We start from the raw sequence: 22,505 nt of genomic DNA, 5'->3' as shown, positions 1-22,505 counted from the left end.
TAATCCTAGTCCTGGGATCCAATATAGATTTACTAACGTATAGATTCTCTTATTTAACTCTATTGAAACTAGACGAAACATACCTGATGTATCTTGATGAGTAGTGATTATTTTAGGTGTTATAGTTGAGTTGCGAAGTAGTATACCTACTCCTCTTTTTTTGTTTTGTATTGAGAGTTTATTAGTACTGTGTAATTATTAATATTTAAGTTGTTTATATCTTTATCTAATAAGTGTGTCTCTTGTAAAAAGACTATTTGTGGTTTATGTAAGTTTATGTACTTGAATAGGCTTCTCCTTTTATTACTATTATTTAGTCCATTAACATTTATGGATAAACATTTAATTTCCTAGTTTTGAGTTTGTTTTATGTGTGAGTTTATGTAAATATTGTTTATTCTTAGTTCCATCTTGAATACAGAATTCAAAAAGTTTTTCTTGTATGATTTTTGCATGTTTCTGAGCGACACCAAAGTGATAGAATAAAAAAAAAAAAACAAAGAACTTCCAAACTTGTAATTCTTAACCTTAAAAACCATTCCCTATCACTATGAGGTAATATACCTCTTTGTTTGGTTAGTGAATCTAACCAAACAAACTTTCTACCCTCACAAATAATATTTGGATCAGTTTCTCTTATCCTCTTAGTTTTAAATAAAGATAATTGAATAATATATTAAGATAATCTAATCAGCTAAAATATATACATATATTTTAACTCATCTTATTGTAATTCAATAATACTTATTTCTAATCAGGTTTCAAAAAGGTACAAATATTTTGATTAAGGTAGTATCATTTCAAAATAATTTAGGGTATTAATAAACATCATGTTAAAATCTATAACTGTATATTTCATACATCTGTTGAAAACTATTTACTGACATTACTGTATAATACAATACCATTGTTGTGCAATTGTTTTAGACTACTCATGTCCAAAACCAGTGTTTAAATTAATATTTGCAAAGTCATATTGGAATAAAAACATGAATAGTTCTGAAATCACATCATATTTCATGTTTAACATAAACTGAAATGCAATACAATGTACAAGTATATTAATATTTCTTTAGTAGACATTAAATATGTTCCTCTGATTGCATTTTTCAGCTTTTCAAAGATAATTCCCATGGCTGGAGACAACAAGATCACAATTTAGACATCTCCCTTATCCAAGAGACGACGTATAATGTTGTTACTTGATTGAGTGTTTTGTTGTTAACACTTCTATCAACTTTCAGAGGGACTTTGTATAATCAAAACTGACACAGTACAGAGGTAAACTGCAGTGCACTTGACCACATTTTTAAAGCAAACATCTATGTATATCACATATTAACTGTTACAGCTTAGACTGACACTTAACCAGTGAGTTTATCTGCTGACAATAAGTGCTGGAGATATAATTTTGACTTACTTAACACCAGTATTTTAATCTTATGACTGAATAAAAGTATACTGGAGAACATATCAAAATAATGGAAGCTGCTAAGATTTAAACTATTATGTATGAAAATGTTACAGGTTAAAATTCCTAACCCATTTTGCAGTAAATAGACAAAATGTATTTAAACTATGGGGTAACACCTTTATTATGTCAAAAAGGTGTTTAAGAAGCTTGTTTTTCCTCTAACATCAGAGGATAGCTATGGTGATCCATGCTCTGCAAGAGTATTATTTATCCTGGTAATTGCTTTATGACTGTATATAGAAATATTTAATTCAAATCATTAACTGGCATTACAACAATATTTCTCAGAAAAGTTGTTTTATAGTTAATGACTAGATAGAACGCATCATTGAGAGGATACATTTATCAAATGTCAAATGCTTTAGCTATAATATAAGTGTCCCCTCGAATTAATCCCCAATGAATTTACGGCTTACTAAACTTGCAGACTAATATTGGCATCTTTTCATGTAGTCATATTGGAACATGAAAATACAGGTCTGCTAATTAGGAACAATCAGGCTCTCAACTGCTAGACAATACATTTGTCTGCAGAAAGGTTTAAGAATTACAATTGCATTGTCAAGCATTTTTGTTTACACTAACAGTACCATGATATACCCACATACACTAGTATTGTGTCATTCTTGATAATGTAAAAAGCCAGGTAATATTATAAGAAGGGTGAAGCCACAGCCAGGTAATATAATAAGAAGAGTATAGCCGCAGTCATTATTCAGATGAGCAAACGGGAACAGCATGAGCCATCTAAGGATGGATAGCTCATTGAGTACCTGCCATAATGTATGTTCATAATGCATGGTAACTTAGTAATAAATTAGGGTGTGGGCTAAGCCTCTCCCTCTTCTACTCAAATTAGATTTAATACAATATGTGTGTAGAACACAGATGCTTCGACAAAGTTCAAAGCTATATAGGATATAAATATTGTATAATTGACACATTGGGTTAAATCCACTGCTGTTATGTTACTTATTATATTTGTTTATATGATTATTGCTTTTACTTTCTCTATCTAGTATATTATACTGATTTGCTAAATGTACATTTAACCTTCTTGTTGCATCCCATTTATCCACTTGAGGGCATATTTTGGTAGCAGGACATTAGTAGTATTTTGTAGGAGCACCAGTGTGGGAAATGGCAATTTTCCTTAAAATAAACCTGTCAGTTGCTTGACATTTACTAGTTTCTTTAGAGAATTTGTAAAACAGCAGTGATTTTATTTGCTGATGATTAATTTCTGCTCTTTAAACTCTGCTGTATAAAACATAGTAAGGGATAGCTAAAATGACTGGAAATCTAAACTGACAGAAAGACAATAAGATATATGTCCTTATCTATCAAGGTGCTAAAAGACATCAGTAGCCATAAACTGAAAGTGCTTCAAAATTATATATCTGTGTATATTTATATGAACCTTTTATATTATTTACGTTTCCTTAGAAGGGATTTAGATTTCTGTATCTTTAAATGTGAACCTAGTTTATTTTCTGACTAGACGTCAATTAGAAAGAGTCAGGGGATGACGTACACAAGTAAATGCGACAAGCAATAAGTAACTCAAGTTTCTAGTGATGTTTATGGCTGTTAAATTGTCTCGAGAATCAAGCAGGAAAAGGTATGTGTTTTTTCTTTTTTCTTTTCCCTTCTCTTACTTGGTGACAAACTCATGTAGTGTGCACGCGAGCACTCTAGTTTGCGAAGTAGTGTTCACAACTATCAAACTTTGCATTTTAAACATGCTATGCCTTATTTCTCTACAAAATAAAAGACAACAGGATATCTAAGCTAGTCACAAGCATCTTTCAACTCCGGATGTCCGGAGCCACAACACACCTGACTTATAGCCTCAAAATATCACTTAAGACATATTTTTTCACTGGACTATATCAGTATGTGCATATGGGTCAAAGGCAGAACATCTTTTAAGCTTATTTAAAGTAGTCTTATGATACATCCTAACTGAAATACTTCATTTCAAAAGCAACACATTTCTGCCCAGCATTAGCGTTTATCCAAACAGGGACACTTTTAACTTATAAAAGTAATGCTGTCAGGGATGTAACTGATAATAAGTTATATAGCAGTCACTATTATACCTATTAAGCAATATAACCATATACTGATTAAAATATTATAAGTTAATGAAGATTTTATAAAAGAAGAGAAAAAATAAAAACAACAAAACACAAAGAGAGAAAATAAACAAATAAATAAATAAATAACTATTTTGGGAACATTATTATGCATTGATTACTCTGATTAAGAATATGAAAATAATAGATGGATAATAATGAAAAATAGAGTAATGTTTAAATTATACTTAGTATATTGATGTGATTTGAGATAAATGTATTTACATTTATGCTAATTTTGACATTTAAAATATAATTGAAAACAGTACCTGCTTTGGTGTAACTTGAAGACAGAAAGAACTTTTCTTTTGTTGTTAGTATTATTATTTAGATTTTTACAGAATATAACATATGTAAGATTATTTGTCCTTTAGTTTTTTTTCTTTTGCTCAACAGTTTTCCAATTATTTACTTCAGCATTTCTCTTCAGTGTACTTATTGTCCAGTCCATAGATTCTTCATGTGTTAGGATGTTGTTGTTGGTAAGGTATTTTATTGCTGAATCTACTGTTTCAAAGATTTTTATTCCATTTGGTAGAAAAACTTTCAGTCTTGCTGGGAATAAAAGATGGGCTTTCAGTTGCTTTTTCTTCAAGGTTTTTTTTATTGGTAGAAATTCTTTTCTTTTTGAAACCACCTTTGTAGAATAATCATTGTCAAATCTTATTAATGAGTCATTGTATTTGATGGGAGAATTTGCCCAAGCATTTCTTAATATAAGATCTTTATCTTGTGTAGAAAAAAGTCTCACAATTATAGATCTCGGCTTGTTCTTACCGGAGAAGAAGCATTTCCAGAAGCTGCTAGTGATCTATGCACCGTTCTATACCATATGAAAGAGCTTCAGGTATCTTTGTTACATCTGGTATCCAGGTGGTAAGAAAGTTTATCATATTGTCCCCTTCAGATTTTTCTGGTAGACCATATATTCTAATATTATTTCTTCTTGTTCGATTTTCCATATCATCAAGCTTTTCTAGTAAATATGTATTCTGTTGAAGTAAGAATTCAGTTTGTTGTTCCTCTATTTGGACTCTAGTGTCAATGTCACTTAATGACTGTTCAATAAGTGATATCTGTCCTTTCTGCTGTGTAAACATTTCTTGAAGCTGTTCCAGTTGTTGTGAGCACTTTTCTTTAAAAGTATCTATTTTATTGTCCATCTTGTCGATTTTTATTGTAAGTTCCTGTATATTTGTAATGAGAGACTGCAGGTCTTTTTTGAAAGAAGAGTCTTGTGCTGTATTCCTTAGATGACTCATGCTGTAAAGCTGATATTGGTGCTGATTTTCCAGTAATTAATTTGACAGGAATTATTCAAGTTCTGACAATAAAATTTTTCTTATGGATGCTCAGCGTTATTAGAAATAAGTTAGTAATAAAAATTTCTTCAAATTAAATATTATTTTGTAAAATTCCTGTCAGAAATTGTATTGAAGTAAGAGAGCTGAAATGAAGTGCAGCTATCAGTTCAGCATCCTAGCCACGCCCCCCATAAGCAATTTATTGATGACTCAAAAAAGTTTTATAGATAATTGGGAAACAAGGTAAAATGAATTGAAAGACTGCTAAAAAAAGAGGAAGCAGGTACATTTTTTGAGAGGTATCTATGCAGATCCTGTGGAAAATAACAAAGATGCTAAATGGATAGTAGAATTAAAAGAATGAATAAGAAGTTTAAAGGTGTAGGATATGAAATGGGATGAAGTAACAGCCAGAGAGATTGAAACAAAGTTAAGAAAAGCCTCTAACTGGAAAACCCCAGTCCCGGATGCAGTACCTAACATTTGGTTAAAAGTATTAACATCTTTGCACAAAGATTTATCCATGAGTAAGAACTATTTATATGAGCACCCCAAACAGACACCAACCTGCTAACAACAGGCAAAACAATGCTTATACTTAAGAGTGAACCTGCAAGCTACCCTAAAAATTATAGACCAATAAGTTGCTGCATAAACTATATATGGGAATTGAGGTTGACAGAGTTTATAGTCATTTAGAAGAAAACTCAATTAAGCTAGTAGAATAAAAGGGAAATAAAAGAAAGTCATAAGGAATAAAGGATCATTTGCTGTTAACTAATGTCATACTAGAGAACTGAAACAAGGGGAAGAATTTAACTATGGCATGGATTTACAATAAAAAAGCATTTGACTGTATCCCACATTCAGTGATAAAAAAGTGCTTAAAATGTGTAAAATATACCCTACACTAATCAACTACATTACGGTGACCATGAAACAATGGCAGACCACTTTGCGATTAAGCCATGATAAAGGACAGATTATTATCTCAGGATAAAAATTCAAAGGGGGATATTCCAGCATGATTCTCTGTCACCATTGGTATTCTGTCTTGCCATTAACCCATTAAGCTGTTTACTTAACAGCAAAAGCCATGGCTACAATTTGTCTCCTAGAAAACAACAAAGTGCAAAGACTTCTCATCTTCTCTTTGTTGATGATTTAAAACTGGATAGCTCATCAGATGAGGAACTGAAAGCACAGCTGCAGATTGTCAAAACTTTTTCAAATGATATAAGAATGGCATTTGGTCTTGATAAGTGTGCAAAATCAACCTTTAAAGTGGGAACACTGCAGCACCGGGAACACATCAGTTTGGGACAAGAATGTGATATAAAAGAACTTGAGCAAGAGAGATCGTATAAATATTTGGGAATTGATGAAGGATCAACAATAAAACATGAACAAATGTGAATAAAACTTAGTAAAGAATACTTTAGAAGACTTAAATTAATTCTGAAAACAGAGTTGACATCTAGGAACAAAATCCAAGCTATAAAACCAATTTGCTCTTCTTGTACTAACTTACAGTGTTGGAGTGACTGACTGGTCCAAAACGTGTTGGATAGATTAGACAGGAAAACAAGAAGGATGCTTCATGCTCACCAAATGATTTATAAAAGTCAGTGTATGCCAGGATTATATATTTCCTATTACGAAGCAGGAGGGTTTCCTTGAAATTGATTACTTGTATAGATCTGCAATTGTGAAACTTCAAACATATCTGCTGACCTCACAATACCCAAAATTAGTGAAAGTTTTGAAACATGAGGAGAATAAATCTAAGATGACTTTCAGGAAAATTTAGCAGAAGCATATTGGTGTCAAGCAGGAATGGCAATCAAACCAGAAGTGGATAACAATCAGGCAGCAAGTATCGAAAACTTCTGGAAGAACCTCATATTGATCAGGAATGAATGCAGGAATGGTTAAGGAGAGGCAAATTTAAACCAAAAGATGAAAAGTTAATATTGGCAGCTCAAGACAGTGGGCTACATACACGCTGGTTTACAAAGTACATTGAACATGTGGGAGAAACAGACAAATGTAGGTTTTGTAAAACCAAACTGGAAACAGTAGCACACCTTGTTGTTGATTATGACATACTAATGGCAGAAGGACTGTATACTGAAAGGCATAATAATGTGACAAGACTGTTGCACTAGGGATTGTACAAACATTATGGTACTGAAAAACACTGGAAACAGCAGCCAGAAAGCAACATAGAAAATGATGAAGTTTATGTCACATGGGATCACCCATTACCAACAGTTCATAAGATAGATGCTAGAAAACTAGATATAGTGGTCCAAGAAAAGAAGACAAAAGTAATATTGATCATTGAAATCACTACACCCAGTGGCTACAGTATCTTGCATATATAAAGAAACAAAGTTATAAAATATCAGGATCTTTATTTATTTATTTTACATTTGTTGACCGGGATAGTCCGACTGAATAGATGTCCATTTTCAGCTGAGGCCTAGGGAGAAAAGCTCCAGATAACACAGATAGAACATAACAGATATGAATCAAACATATTTACAAAGCCCTCTAGTAGGTACTCACAGTATACACTGTGTGTAATAGTATACAAAAACAACAGGTTGCAGCAAGCTATTATGAGCACGAGACAAGTACAATATTAATTTAAATAAAGCATTAAGTAAGTAGTGGTTAATCAGGGTTAGTACAGGGACAAAGCCAGTGCTCTTTAAAATACTGTTTGGGGCCTTTTTTGAAGAGACTTAAAGAAGGTTCGAGGGTAAGGTTAGATGGAAGTGAATTCCAAGTTTTACCAACAACGTTGGCAAACAGGGAGTCATCAGCTGAGTTAATGGCTTTGTGGGTTTGGACCAACAGTTTATTGGATGATCATAGTTGCCTTGAATTACTGTATGGCTTTATGATATTTTTGAGTGCTGGAGTATTTTCAGGGTGGTACAGAATTTTGTGTGCTTCTTTAAGCTTATTGAACAGAAGTAGGCTAGGCAGTTCTAGCCACCCAAGAAGACTGAGGTTTTGACAGTGATGTGTCCTACATGTTGAGCATATGGCAAATTTGGCAATATGGTTGTAACAGTGAGAGAGCTTACCAAGTCCAGTTTTGCTCAAATTGTGAGTATGGGGGAGGCATATAGAAGGGTAGAGAGTAGGTGTGAGCGGGCGATTGCAGTCCTAGCTAATGGAGTTAGAAATATTTCTATTTAATGAGCCAATCTTTTTATTATTGGTTTTTATAGTTTTATTGATATGCAGATCACATTTGAGATTATTGTCCACTGTTACTCCTAAAAGCTTAGTATGGTCATCTGGAGAAATAGAGGTACCATTGTTGGATGATGTGGAGAAGGAAAATGGGTGGCTCTACTGGTGGGGGTAAAGAGGAGCAGTTTAGTTTTGTTGGTATTTAACAACAGACGGTGATTAGAGAGCCAATTTTCAACTGTGATAAATGTGTTTTTTGTTAAGGTTTGCAGGTCTAAAGGGGAGGAGGCCATACAGATCAGGGTAGAATCATCTGCATATTGAATGCAGGTTTTATCAGGGATGGCTGTATGAAGATTGTTGATGAAAATAGAAAAGAGTGGAAGACCTAGAATAGAGCCCTGGGGGACACCAAGAGTGAGAGGTATCAGGGTGGATAGCTTGACCTGCCATAATACAGCCTGTTGTCTGCCATTCAGATAGGATAGGAACCACTGAATAGCATGGTTATCTAGGGAGATGGATTTTAGGGAATGGAAGAGTAATTTGTGGTTGACTATATCAAAGGCCTTGACAGGTCTAGAAATAGGGCTTAAGACAGCCTGTTGTTATTATTATTTTGGAATGTGGTAGTTGTAAAAGAAAGGAGGGTAGAGGTGGTGCTGTGATATGTCCTACAGCTATGCTGAGAGTTGGCAAGCAGACCGTTCTGAATGAAATATTCCATAAGCTGCTTATGAATGCACTTCTCCATTAATTTGGCTAGTGGTGAGAGAATGGCAATGGGTCTGCAGTTGGATGGTTCTGTTGAACTCCCACCTTTGTGGATTGGGATAGCTTAGAATATTTTCCAGATTGAGGGGATAGTTCCATCAGTTAGTGCTCTATTGATTAGGATAGAGATTGGGAATGCTATGCCGTCGGTAGCTTTTTGTAGGTACTCTGCAGGAAGAAGGTCAGCAGAAAGGGTGGTTGGTTTTAGTTTTTTGATAAGGGATCGAATAAAAGTGGTAGAGACAGGTTGGAAGTTAAAGTGGGATGAGAAGTGGATGTGTTAGTGGTAGAGTTAGAGTGGGTGGGAGTAAGTTTTGATAAGGACTGAATAGCTTCAGTGGAAAAGTTATTAAAAGCAGTTGCAACAGTTACTGGGGATTTATGGCTGTAGTTTGATATGGTTGGGGTAGTAGATTGCCCTGGATGAAGAAGTGGGTTAATTCATGCCCAAAACTTTTGGGGATTGTTTTGGTGTTTAAATTGGAGGTTCTGGTAGTAGTTTTTTTTTTTTTTTGCATAGCAAAATTTGTTTTTTTGTATCATTTCTAAGTTGATGATTTCTCACTTGGTTGAGGGAGGGCTTTAATTGGTCACCGTTTGGTCCACGTTATATTTCTAAGTTTGATTTTTATCTTAGTTTCCTTTGTGAGTAATGGAGCAGTATTAGATTTAGTCTTTATAGTACGTACAGGAGCATGGGAGTCAAGGATGCTTAGGAATTTATTGTTGCAGAAAGTTACAGCTTCATCTTTTAGGATTGACAAGTTGACCGATTTAAGTTCATTTATAAAGTTAGTAGGATTGAAGTTTTTATTATTTCTGATTGTTTTGTATGTAGTCTTGTGGTGGGTTTCTGCGTTATGCTTAATAATATAAGTTAGTGAATGATCACTTAGGTCATTGGGGAGAGTCCCAGCTGTATACAAGCTTGGGTGGCTATTGGTAAGTACCCAATCTAATATACTTTCCCTGTTGGTGGGTTTACTAATCCTAGTGGGAGAGGTTATTATTTGTGTGAACCCAAACAGATTTATATGGGTGACAGGAGATTCAGCTGAGCAGGTGCACCAATCAGTGTTAAAGTCACTAAGAACAATGGTTTTGTGGGGGTAGGTAGTTGATAACCATTGCAGGATATCTTCCATAATGATTATTTTATTGCCTGGGGGAATGTAGACACAGACAATAGTTATACTCTTACTATTGTTAATTTGCAGTTTGGTAATCAGGATTTCTGCAATATTAAATGGGGGAGGTTGAACTGGATCTCTGTTAACACTTAATGCAGGCATGAATGAGAGCAATGTGGAAGAAAGCTACTCAGACAGTTCTAATAGTAGTAGGAGCAATGGGTCTTATAACAAAGAATCTACAATTGTATTTAGATATGCTACCAGTCCATGTAACCCTGTACGAATTGCAGAAGGAGTCATTATTGGGCACATTGCAGGTACTGCGAAGAGCACTTTTGGCTGACGTCAAAGACTGAAACAACACTAATTCCATGAACTTTAATCGTACTTTGACTTAGAAATGGGGTCCATTCTCGTCATAGTAGTAGAAACTCAAAAGATTTGGAGAAATAAAAAAAGATATTACTGCTATTACTCTGTACAGTATTTGAGATGGATCTGCTACTTTGTGAATATTGTTGAATATATTCATAAGAACATGATCTGTTTACATTTACACAGATAATTATTGTGTGTCTATTCACATTTTAACCAAGCAAAATGTCTCAAGTATGAGGGGACTTAGTTTATTTGAACTCTTATGATTTAAGATATTTTTTATTCTAATTTTATTATTACATGACAGTAGATTTTGACCCACTTGTTTTACTTGGTGCAATGAATATGTTAATGTGCTCACAGATCTGATTTTTGTCAGTTGAACTCTAATTCTCCAATTGTATTTTCAGGTACAGTGCTATACTCTGTATCAGTGTTTAATTTCAACTATGTATCATGTTTATAAATTTTAAACATTGGTTGCCAACAATTTGACTTGCAGACTTGTCTTAGCATTTTTTTCTAATACATTTTCAGATTTCATTTTAACAATATGTTTCTTTTTAAAAGGACGAGATTATAATTTATTTTCTTGTTTCTGTTCAACAATGTGTCTTTCCTCATACATATTTTTATGAATTTATTATTTTTGCCATAGCTTCTACAAAGCAGATTAAATTTGGGGCACTTCTTCTTCTTCCAATGCCTATAGAAAGACCTAAGCTTAGATGTCATAAAAATCAATGTAACACAGCAGAGAGCCTCTGCCATCCTGCAGTTCTAATCAAGGTTACTAGGCTAGTGGCCCTGGGACTCTTACAAGCTTAGCCAAGAGTTTATCCCAAAAAGAAACTTCAGTCAGCAACGGTTACCCCTGTCAGTGAGGGACACAGGTGGAACCCCTGGTACAAATTTGTGGTTTCCCATCTACTCGTCAATGTTGCGCTTGAAGAGGGTCAGCAAGGTACTCTGTTAGACATGTATGGGAAGTCTCTTCCAGAGATGGAGCAGCCTCTGTCCAGCAGATTTTGTTGATGTTGCATATTAGATGCAGGCCTTTTGAGTGGATAATGCACAAGGAGTCAGACCTATGGATATGAAGCTTCTCTAGTAGGGCAGGGTCTGAGATTGCGTTGTAGGCAAGATGCAGATCACTTCTGAGCAATCTGTATGATACCGAGTAGAATGATAGTGATTTGAGCCTGTCCATATAGGACAGGTGTTGGAGGCCATGCATTCTCTTTGTGTGGTATTTTTCTGGCCTTTCCAGTTGGTACAGATGTTTGGAGAGGTGCATACTAAATGGTCAGAACATATTTTTCCTGCCTGCGCCTTATATGATATGATGTAGGGGGACTCCTTAGACTACAGACACTATGCCAGTACAACATGTTTATGGGGCATATGCTGCACTAGTAACAGGTAATGAGATTCAGTGACTCCTAGTACTAGTAAAATCTAGTGACTACTGTGACTGCTATGTAAGTAGCTGTTCCTCAAGAGAAGTATGGTATGTTGATTACCCACCCATAATGCTAATCATGTTATAGATGGAGTCAAAAAGAAGAACTGAATTGACAGTGAAATGTAAGCATAAAAAATATGTCAGAATCCTTTGTTTTCAAACCACTTGCACTTCTCATATATCCAGAAATTGATACATGAAAAGTCTAACAATGCATTTTAACTTAATTTAGTTAACAATAAACATAGAAGAATAGATTTGTCTAGGTTACTGCATTTACAAATATTATGCATAGTCTCTTACAGAGATTATGCGAGATGTTGCCTGTTCATAGTTCTGACAGTAGTTCATGTTACATGAAGTATGCAGGACTCCCTGGAAAACCTATTGCATACAAGGACCATGTTCATGGACTGCTAGTTTAATAAACCACATTCATCAGTGCATCAGTAATATTAACTGAAATGCCCACCTTTATATGTAAGAGTCAACTTTTTTATAGCACAGCACCAATGCAATCATTTAATTTTAATGAATGGAGCAAGAAGAAATGTTAAACCCCAAATCATAAGTGCACCAGAAACAGACTCACATCCTGCTTTTTAACACGTGAGCCTGCTTTGGCATACAGTATATAGTGCACCTCGTATGCAGTATCACTTGTAGCAGTTACCATAGCTCTAGAATGCATACATTCTAACTACAGTATTTAGTACAACTACAGGATTCTAACTATAGTAGTTGGTACAATTACAATACATTTGTTCAGAATGGTAGGAGACGTTAGCAGTTATCAACTCACTAGCTTAAATATTTCTTCAACCTGGTTCAGACAACTATAAATTTGGATAGATTACTTTTGTTACAGTGAAGCAGTATGCCATAATATGTTTGAAATGGGCATTGAAGTCCCTGCAGTGTTCTACAGTTATGGCTAGGAATAATTTGTAGGTATTTCTGATAGACAGGTGATTAAAGGCTAATGCACCCGGGGGGGGGGGGGGGGGGTTAATGCTAGCCATGCTTCCCAAGGTGAGAATAAAACTTTGTACCTTGTCTCTATGTCTCTATGAGGCAAGCACTTTAACCGTTATGCCAACCCCAGTACCACATATTGCAGTGCCTAGGTACTAAATATCTCTAAAAGAATACAATCTTGTACTGTCACTGCTACCATTGATAGGACCTTAGAGTTATTTCAGGGTTTAGTGGGTTTGCCATGGGATTCATTAACAATCCTGTACACTTTGTGGGAAGCCAACGTGATTTAAAGTGCTGCTCATTGCGCTTAGATGTTTACAAGCACTTTTTTGTGGTCAGCTGCCATGTTGGCGGCAATGAAAAGGTGCAGGGAAGCACAAGAACACAATGTAAACAAAATGGGTTCACTGTAAGCAAAACTATTAAGCTAGCACACACAGACAGCTTGTATTAACTAAGGGAAACTTGATTACAAGAATTAAGATTGAGGGGACATTAAACGGAGGAATGTACACAGAATACAATATTAATAATGCAGATGTAAGTAAGAAGGGACAGTAAACAGAGACAATATACTCAGTTTATGCAGTCAAATGTGATTATGGCACAAAGAAATATTTTAAACATAAATGCTTCCATATTGATATAATTTATTTTTATTTATTTATTTAACATTTGTTTACCGGCAGTGTCCAGCTGAACCAAAAAAGCTCATTTTCAGCAGAGGCCTGGGGAGAAAAGCTGCAAATTACGATTACAGAATCAAATAAGCATAGAACAAAAATGATAAAACAATAGGTTACAATATACATATTGAATTGATATGGAGTAAAAGACAGAAGTAGTTAATAATAATGATTAAACCTGTTTACTAGTCATAACACATACATAGGTTACAATATACATATTGAATTGATATGGAGTAAATGACAAACATAGTTAATAATAATAATTAATCCTGTTCATTGTTCTTGACACATACATATCACTAATAATGGACATGCTATCCATGTATGTGAGAGGAACACAATGCAACATTGTAACAAAGGGGAGTAAATGCGATATTAATTTTCATATATAGATAACAGCAACAACAGTGGATACATTAGGAGCAATAAGCATAGACTGCATTCATTGAATATGCCATGTATAAAAAAGGAAATTTATGCATGATAACTGCCAGTAGTGCTGTATCATACACTTCATCATATATAAACAAAAAGAAATGAGCCCTACAGCTGTCATGTACTGCTCATCAGAAAGGGACATGTTACACCATGTGTTGTTATTTGGCACACACAGACAGGGGGTATATTACCTTGAAACATGTATTAGTCAAGCATGTGTTTTATGTTCATGTACATCCTAAGCAGTAATATAATAATACTCAAAATACACAAGTGACAAATGACAACACAAATGTGATGACATTGCAGTAGTTGAAAGTCCCTGTTCATAAATGAAACACTTCTACTAGATGATTATACTGGGCATGATCACAAGAAATTACAGCAAACACTGCCATTACAGTATGTAAACAACATAACCACACACGAAAGTGTCCTACCACAGGCCCAGTCACACTTTGTGATGGTCTACCATAATGCCATACAGTAAGAAATTGTATGCAAGTCCTCATGTCCTATAAATCAGTACAGTGTGAAGAAACGAATTACAGTAATACACAAAAGTTTGGAGGAAGGCATGTAGGACAATTTATTCTTATTTGAAGATTAGGTTATGGCTGTGAAAAATCAATGACATATTCAACATTGTTATCTTAACAGACTCAAACACATGCTAGGAAAAATATCAGAAAGATGTGTGCCAAACTGTGATGTCACAGAAACAGGCATACTGTGTATGCCATGATGAACACGCTTGAAGGGTTTTCAGCACTTCCTTATAATAATGTATATGGATTCCCTACCTTAGATGGTGATACCTTAAAAAGGTGACCATCAGACTGTGTTGTAAATACTTTCTTTGCCTAAATCACTCCTGTCTGACATAGTTATCTGGCAGACTGCACACTCTACAAACCTGTGTATTGATTGCATCTGCTATACAACATTGCAATGGATCTCATCACAAATAAATTCAGTTAATGTGTGAAGTAATAAAGGACATATGAGGATAATTGTTTAATATGATTATGTCAGATAGCTAACAAAGTCAATGTTCACACAACTGTGAGCAATGCAACATCAGTGTTTCTTGGCAAAGGAAGTGGTTCCTGTTGTTTTGTCCAACAGCATTGTCCTGGAATTGAACCACACTCAATCTGTACAGATATGCTATACAAGTTATTACTGGATGCATGTGCTGCAGGAGCAAAGTATGACATTTGCAGAACAACCATTTCCCTGGCAGGAAATTACAAAATGAGTTCATATTTCTTTCAATAAAATAAAAATTTAGAATAATAACTTTATACAGTATTGTTTGTGTAATGTCAGTACATTCATATAATGTTGTTCTTTGCTGGAATTGAACAGAAAGCTGTGTAAGTCCACTGAAATAACATGTCTGTGAATCACATGCACCACAGAGGTCTTAACACAGCTTTGGGACTTTACTTATGTGAAGTCATTACATCATATGATTGTGTTGCAAACAATTTGAATGAGACCAGAGGAACGGAGGAGGATTCTCTCACTCTAATTGTACAAGTTATAACAATTGTGGATGTCATTCATGCACGACAGCATAAGGACATGCAGTGTTTACAATCAATGTGAATTTTGAACACCCGATTATATGATAACAGAAGCCACATGATATTATGAAGAATGAATGCACCATGATGCAAGTGTTGCCAAAATTGTGAGATATTTGGTTATGTGAAGTTGTGACATCATGTTATTGCTATAGGGGATATGCATGACCGTAATTTCTTTAAAAGACTGTTCTATATGTCTGTTTCTCATACAACGTTGCTTGCTGCTAGGTATACCCAAACAAACATGATGCATAATTCAGTTGTCAGTTTGACAGGAGAATGGCAATCATACACAATGTGTAGATAATTAAACAGATACAGAACATTGTCTCTTTTCTCCACACCACAGGAAAAGCCTTAGTAATTTTCTTATGAAAGACCATTTATTTCCCAATGGCATTATCATTATCAACTAAAGCATTTCTGTGTGAAAATGAGCAGAATTTTTTGTAATAGTAATTCCCATGCACATTAACAGTCATACTGATACAAGTGAGTCTAAGGGGTAATGGCTGGATTTGAACTTCTTGCTTCAGATCACAAAGTACAGAACACTGCCTGAATCACATGTGCTACAAGAGATATTGATTTGCAATTATGACAGTGCACATTTGAAAGGATGACATCACCATTGTGATGTTCTTCTACAAAGGTGGTTGAAGAACACAGTAACAATACACAATTATACATACTAAATGCATTAGAAGCCATCTGTATACAGCACAACAGGTAAACATACTTAACCTGTAGTCAGTCATTGATGGATTCAAACCTGCAACCTATTTAGATTACATAGCCTAGAGAGCACAGTAGCAACAGGCAGCACTGCAGAATAACTCATACTACAGCTGTGATGGAGTTCATTTTTGATAACATGATGTATCCATTGTGTTTGCAAAAATGGGCATTGCATGGAAGTAAAAGAAATTTAATGGGTAGCCATCTGTCAGTGAAAATGTACATGTCCTAAGTAGAAGTTTACATAAGGGGTGAGAGCTTATATTGGAATCAATATTTACCTGTTGGAGCTTTCTATGTTTGCTTTGCATTTTATAACCATTAGAAGTGCTCTCATAGTATGGAAGTTTCTATGAGTGAAGGGATCTCACCTGCTTTATACTTGCAGAGACTACCTGGTGATATACAAAGACAGCTGATGATACGTTCCAGCAGCATATTTTGGATATGTTGACATTTAGAGAAAATCCACCATTGGGAATAAATAAGATATGGTCTAAGAGAGATAGAAACAAGCATGTTGGAGTTTAAAGCACTTATTTCAAAAGCGGAAAGGAAGTTACAAGCCTTTAAAAATCTTCAGTGGCAAAGATTCAGCTTTGAAGCCTATTTCTCACTCAGCAATGTCCCATGAGCTCTCTGTATATTGAAAATGCCCACTTATGGTGATGTATACATGGAGATGCTAAGGAGATGGCAGTTAGTGAACATTAAATGTAAGTACTGAATACATGAAAATAATGAATGTACAGCTTATTGAATTAAATCCTAACCTTTGTACAATATCTTATAGCAAAGAAAAGGATAAAAAAAACTACAAAGGGATAATTAAAATTTTAAAAATGGTAATGTGTTTTCTTGTCTGAGAATGGATACATGTAATTAACATCAACAAAGTGAAATGGAACTAAATGGAACCAAATGCAAACAGTAACATCAGTAAAGGTGCAAGATGCTTCGAATGGATTCCTTGCATCTTCCATCAATAATCCGGAGTGCTCCACTGTCGATGTGGTAATGAAGTGAAAGAGTTTGGGGGGGGGACAAGTAAAAGGAGGAAGAGGAATGTGTAGAAGATATTAGACATACCTCTCAACCTCTTAGAGCAAGAAATCTGGACAAAGCCATTAATGAAAGTGGGACAGACACCCAGACATAGGGACAATTTTTAAAAATTGCTTCTACAAACTTATAAAGTTGATAGAATAACAGATTTTGCATTGTCATGAATTTCCTGAAGGGAATGAAGTCTGAAACTCAAAATCTGTCATTATTTTTTAACTTCAGTGTTTAATGATTTGTAACTAATTTGCCAGAAAAACACAGTTTTATGAAAAATGTACCAAAATATGAGGCAAACGTCTGGACATTCTGCAAAAATCTGTGCAGTTGAGAGTATTACACATGGAGCAAGTCACAGTAGCAGAGTGATTAGATGAGTATGATGTAGTCGATAACTTGTCAAATCATGCTTTAAGTGCTGAGGACTGCTCTGCATTCAGCAAAGATATGACTTTTGTAGTAGCTACTAATGATAAGTACATAGAGAGCAAATCGAAAAGTATACTACATATGTCTTGGAGCTATTATTAATTTGGTCCAAAACTCAGAATTTTCCTGAGTATATGTTAACTCTGGACATAGATTCTTGTACACCTCTATGCCTAATGAGTTTGCTATTGATTCTGTAAGATTCTTCTAAGTAAATACACTACTCTGAGCAAGTTGAAAATGAATACTGTATGTACCATTCCTGATATAATTTTAAGAAATAATGTTTTTACTTATAATAATACATTATACTTTCAGAAAAGTCAATGAATAAAAGTTCATTTCTGTGCTTTATCTTGAGCCTGTTCTATTGTTTTTGACCTATGAGCTTATATTGGGCTGTAAACTGGGGTCTATATTAGTTCACCAAAATGTGATTTCAGCAAACACCTAAACATCGACTGGACTTCAGCAAAAGTCATTTCAGTGATGCCCTGAATATACCAATGGCAAAAAGTAGATGGCTTATAATCAACTTTGCCCTTTTCTCCACTGTAGTGCAATCTCAGAGTTGGTATATATAGTTGGGGGGGCAAGCCGGGCTTTTGGGGGTGAAGCCCCCCCCACTTGGGTAGGTGTGATTTACTTACATGTCAGTCTATTGTTCTGCAAGGCAAGTATTTATTTACCCTTGGTAAATTCAGCGAATCGTTGAAATGATTTTTGCTGAAGTGCGGTTGATGTTTAGGTGCTCACTGAAATTGCATTTCAGCAAACTAATATAGACCCTTTATATTTACTTGCTGGAGCTTTCTATTTTCATTTTGCTTTTTACTAAAACTACACGCGTATACACACACACACACACACACACACACACACACACACACACACACACACACACACACACACACAGACACACAAGTTCACCCTTGTAAGAAATTTAGAGCACAGTTTGAATCATAAATGCCACAGGAGGTCTGTTCCTTATGGGGACAGAGTGCACTTTCGACATAACTATGTTGCAGAGAAGATGTTTGTCGTAAAAGTAGGATAAAGGGCAGAAAGAGATGTAAGTATATAGGTTATTACTAGGTTAATGATCACTTGGGCTCTTACAAGCCTAGCTGCTCACCTAAATGTCATGAGCATCTATACAGGGAGGAGCATGTTAGGGAGGTAGCTAAGGATTTGTAGGGGAGGTGTTAGAATAATACTTTTATCCTTGATGGCTTTTGTTCATAAAGGACATGAGGACATACCAGGGGAAAATTTATATTGGCTTACATTTCAAGTGAAATAGCTTGATGCTGCTCAAGATGGCTTGCATGTTACACTTTAGGAGTCATGGCTGTGGTTATCTAGCATTATTTGGATAGGTTTATCTAACATTCTTTACACGTGCTGCATATCTAGGTTATGCCAGCTACATTATGGCTCAGTGTGGTAGACAAGCCAGTTTTGTATGGGAACTATAAAATGTGTATGGTTCTGGTATTTAGTCTTTACTATGTACAAGCCCTATGCAATTGTGGTTTGTATTTATGAAGCTGCTAGGAGTTTCTTGAATTTGTTTCTGTTTTGTCTGAGATTCACCAGTTCACACAGGTGACAAAGACTAGGTACAGCCATATGCCCACTTGGCTGTTTTCTTAGAGGACTTGCTGTTGCATTTTTGATGATTATTTTCTGTTCATGATCACAGTGTAGACTTTATTTAGGGCATAGAAATGACTGATAGCTAAACAGATTTTGAGTCTGTTACATCTTTGATGTGAGTTTTTTCTCTTTCCAGGCCTGTTTACCTAATTATTGTTATCATTATTTAAACTACAGATGTTTTTGTTTTATTTTTGGAGATTGTAAAATTATTGTTCTTAAAATGTTTTGTAATAATTTGGAGCTTTTCTCCCTGGGCCTCCGCTGAAGATGGGCTTTTACCCAGCTGGACTTTCCCGGTACTCAAATATCAATAAATAAATAAATACATTAATTAATCAATTAATTAATTTTAAAAAGTATGAAGGCTGGTTTAATGCAGGACAGCCTAAAATGGTCTGTACTGATGATGCCAGCTCTGTAGTCTTATGGCTGAAGTGCATGCTTGCTGATCAGGTATACTTTAATTAATGATGGATAAATATGTGCCTTACATCTTACTAAGCCTGTCTGAAAATTCTGTTACAGAGCCTTTTTTTCATTTATACATTTGTTAACTAAAAGTAAGCTCAATGGGCACATGTTCTTTTGAGAGGTAGTGTAGGAGCTCTATCTGCTTAAATGAGTGTCACTTACTAGGCAAAGCAAGGTGGTAAGGAATCAAACTCTGTGCTACAGGATGCACCTCAGTGCTGCACTCCTCCTTGATAACTTATTTGAGAAGGTCACCAAGGCAATGGATGAGGAATAAAATAATGCAGACTGCTTACACTGACCAGACAAAGCTCTTGATACAATACCCCACTTGGACATCATTAACAAACTTATGGGATTAGGCATTAACCCTTATATAAAGTGCTGGATAGCCAACTTTCACACAGATAGGACCCAGGAAGTTATGATTGGTGAGTCCACCTCCACAGAGAGACCAGTCACTAGTGGAGTCCCTCAGGGCTGTGTGCTGGGCCTGCTCCACTTTGGCATCTTCTTCTTAGAAGTCAAGGCCAATGTCAAAAGTTTCTGGCTGACCATGTTGCAAATGATTACAAACTTGGAGCAGTTATAGAATCCCCTTAATATGCAAATATCTTACAAGAGAGTATAACAGACAAATGGCTGGTGCCAAAGACACTCTTCAAACTGAAAGACACAAAATGCTTTATAGTACCTTTAGGGAAGTTGGCCAACCCAAGAAATTATTTCATTGATAAAACTCCTGTAAAAGTTGCTGCACTAGTCAGGGATCAGGGAACACATGTATGCCATAACCTGGCCTTCGACCAACACAAGGCCAAGGTAGTAAGGAAATCTTTCTATGTTGTTCAACTTACAAAGGTCCTATACAAAAAGAATAGAAGACATAAACATAAGGTCATATGCAGATTGCCTCAAAGCCCTATCTCTATCCTCCCTACAGACTACTGAGATGTAATCTATTCCTGGCACAAAAGGCATACCTGGTCCTTGCTCTGTCTAGTTAAGTGTTTCATTCAAGAACACAAAGTATGCAAATGGAGGCTGAGATAATCTAACTCTGTTCCACAGGAATAAGCTTGTTAACGGCTTACAGGGCTAATATATATAGATATACCAACTTTGTGATCACACCAACTCAAAAAAGGAGAAATCACTACAAAAAGCAGATAAATGTTAGCACATCTTTCTGGCAGAGATTTCTTGCAGAGCTTACTGGAACCTCTGAAAAGTGAACCTCAGGCAGTTGATTATTGAGAACTGAAACATTTTCCACCAGTAGGGTAAAGACCACTTACACCATGGTCAGTATCTACCATCTTTGCCACCACATACATGAATCACTGCAGAGTTAACTCTGAGGCAGAGCAAGGCTGCACAACTACAGTGATGTCTAATACAAAATGAAGCAAAACAAAAGGATAGTGATGGTCAGGGACAGGGTTAGGATTAGCACTCATGAGTAAGGTGAGAAACTTTCTCAGTGTATTGCAATAAGTTTTTCTATGTTTCAGGATGAGAGTCCTATCAAACTGTTCACTGTTTCCTGCTGAGAGTTTTTTTTTTCCTTAGCAAACTCTTAAAATAACCACAATGTTGCAAAAATAATTGTATCTCCCCGTATATGAAAAAAGTGCACATCTGCATCTACTATTGTTGAGGAGCCTGTGGCTTATCTATTGCAAGACTCCTCTTGTAAAAGTGTTCAGTGACAATCTGGTCTGTGAAATATCAGAAAAAGTCTAATACCTTGATCCTGCAATACTTCTTTGAAATATATGATACTGTTGATTATGAGAGTTTTTGATGGGGTGTCTATAGGTAATTTATAGGTAATTATTTATTTATTTATTTATTTATTTATTTGCATTTTGTATTGGCATTTTTTACTGGGATGGTCTGATGGGGCATTGCCAGTGGAGAACCAGTGAGAAAAGCTCTGTAACAAAAACAATGAAAATACGGTCAACATAGATAACTTTACATATAGAAACTGGAGATACACTGATAATATTGAGCAGGCATTGAAAACATTTTGTATTAAAGTTGATACAAGTATCATAAATCAAATACATTGAAAAGCACTGAAACTTACAGTTGCCATGAAAACATTTAAAGATTGGGTACCAATGTGATAACATTCTTGTTGAGGCATGAGTAGGGGATAATTGGAAGCAGTAGATTTAGAAAGAAGTCACAGAAGGAGTTTTAGGTAGGAAGGTATTGAGTTAGGAGTTATAGTGTGAAGTATAAGCAGGAGTAAATAACTGGCTATTAGTCTGGGGTGGAGCATGATCAGAGCCAAGTCTCCAGCATGTGCTGTTTGCATTGATTTTGTATTTGCTTTTTAGTTCGTTTTGCTGTCTAATTGAGAGTGAAAGGGAATTCCAGGCTTTTGAGATGTGGGATGAGAAAAATAAATCTTCCAATAGGTTACTGGATCTGGTCACATTCATTAGATGTTTATCTCCTGAATTAAGAGTTCTTTTGGGGGTATATAGTTGTCGAGTGTGGACTAAACTGGGGCATTTTCTGGGGAGTAGATGAAAGTACGGGCTTGACCA

Source organism: Protopterus annectens, chromosome 6.part0 (genome assembly GCF_019279795.1).
Source record: "Protopterus annectens isolate FY-2018-M chromosome 6.part0, PAN1.0, whole genome shotgun sequence".
NCBI classification, from domain to species: Eukaryota; Metazoa; Chordata; order Ceratodontiformes; family Protopteridae; genus Protopterus; species Protopterus annectens.
The sequence above is the reverse complement of the archived record's forward strand: the minus strand, read 5'-3'. Positions refer to the sequence as shown.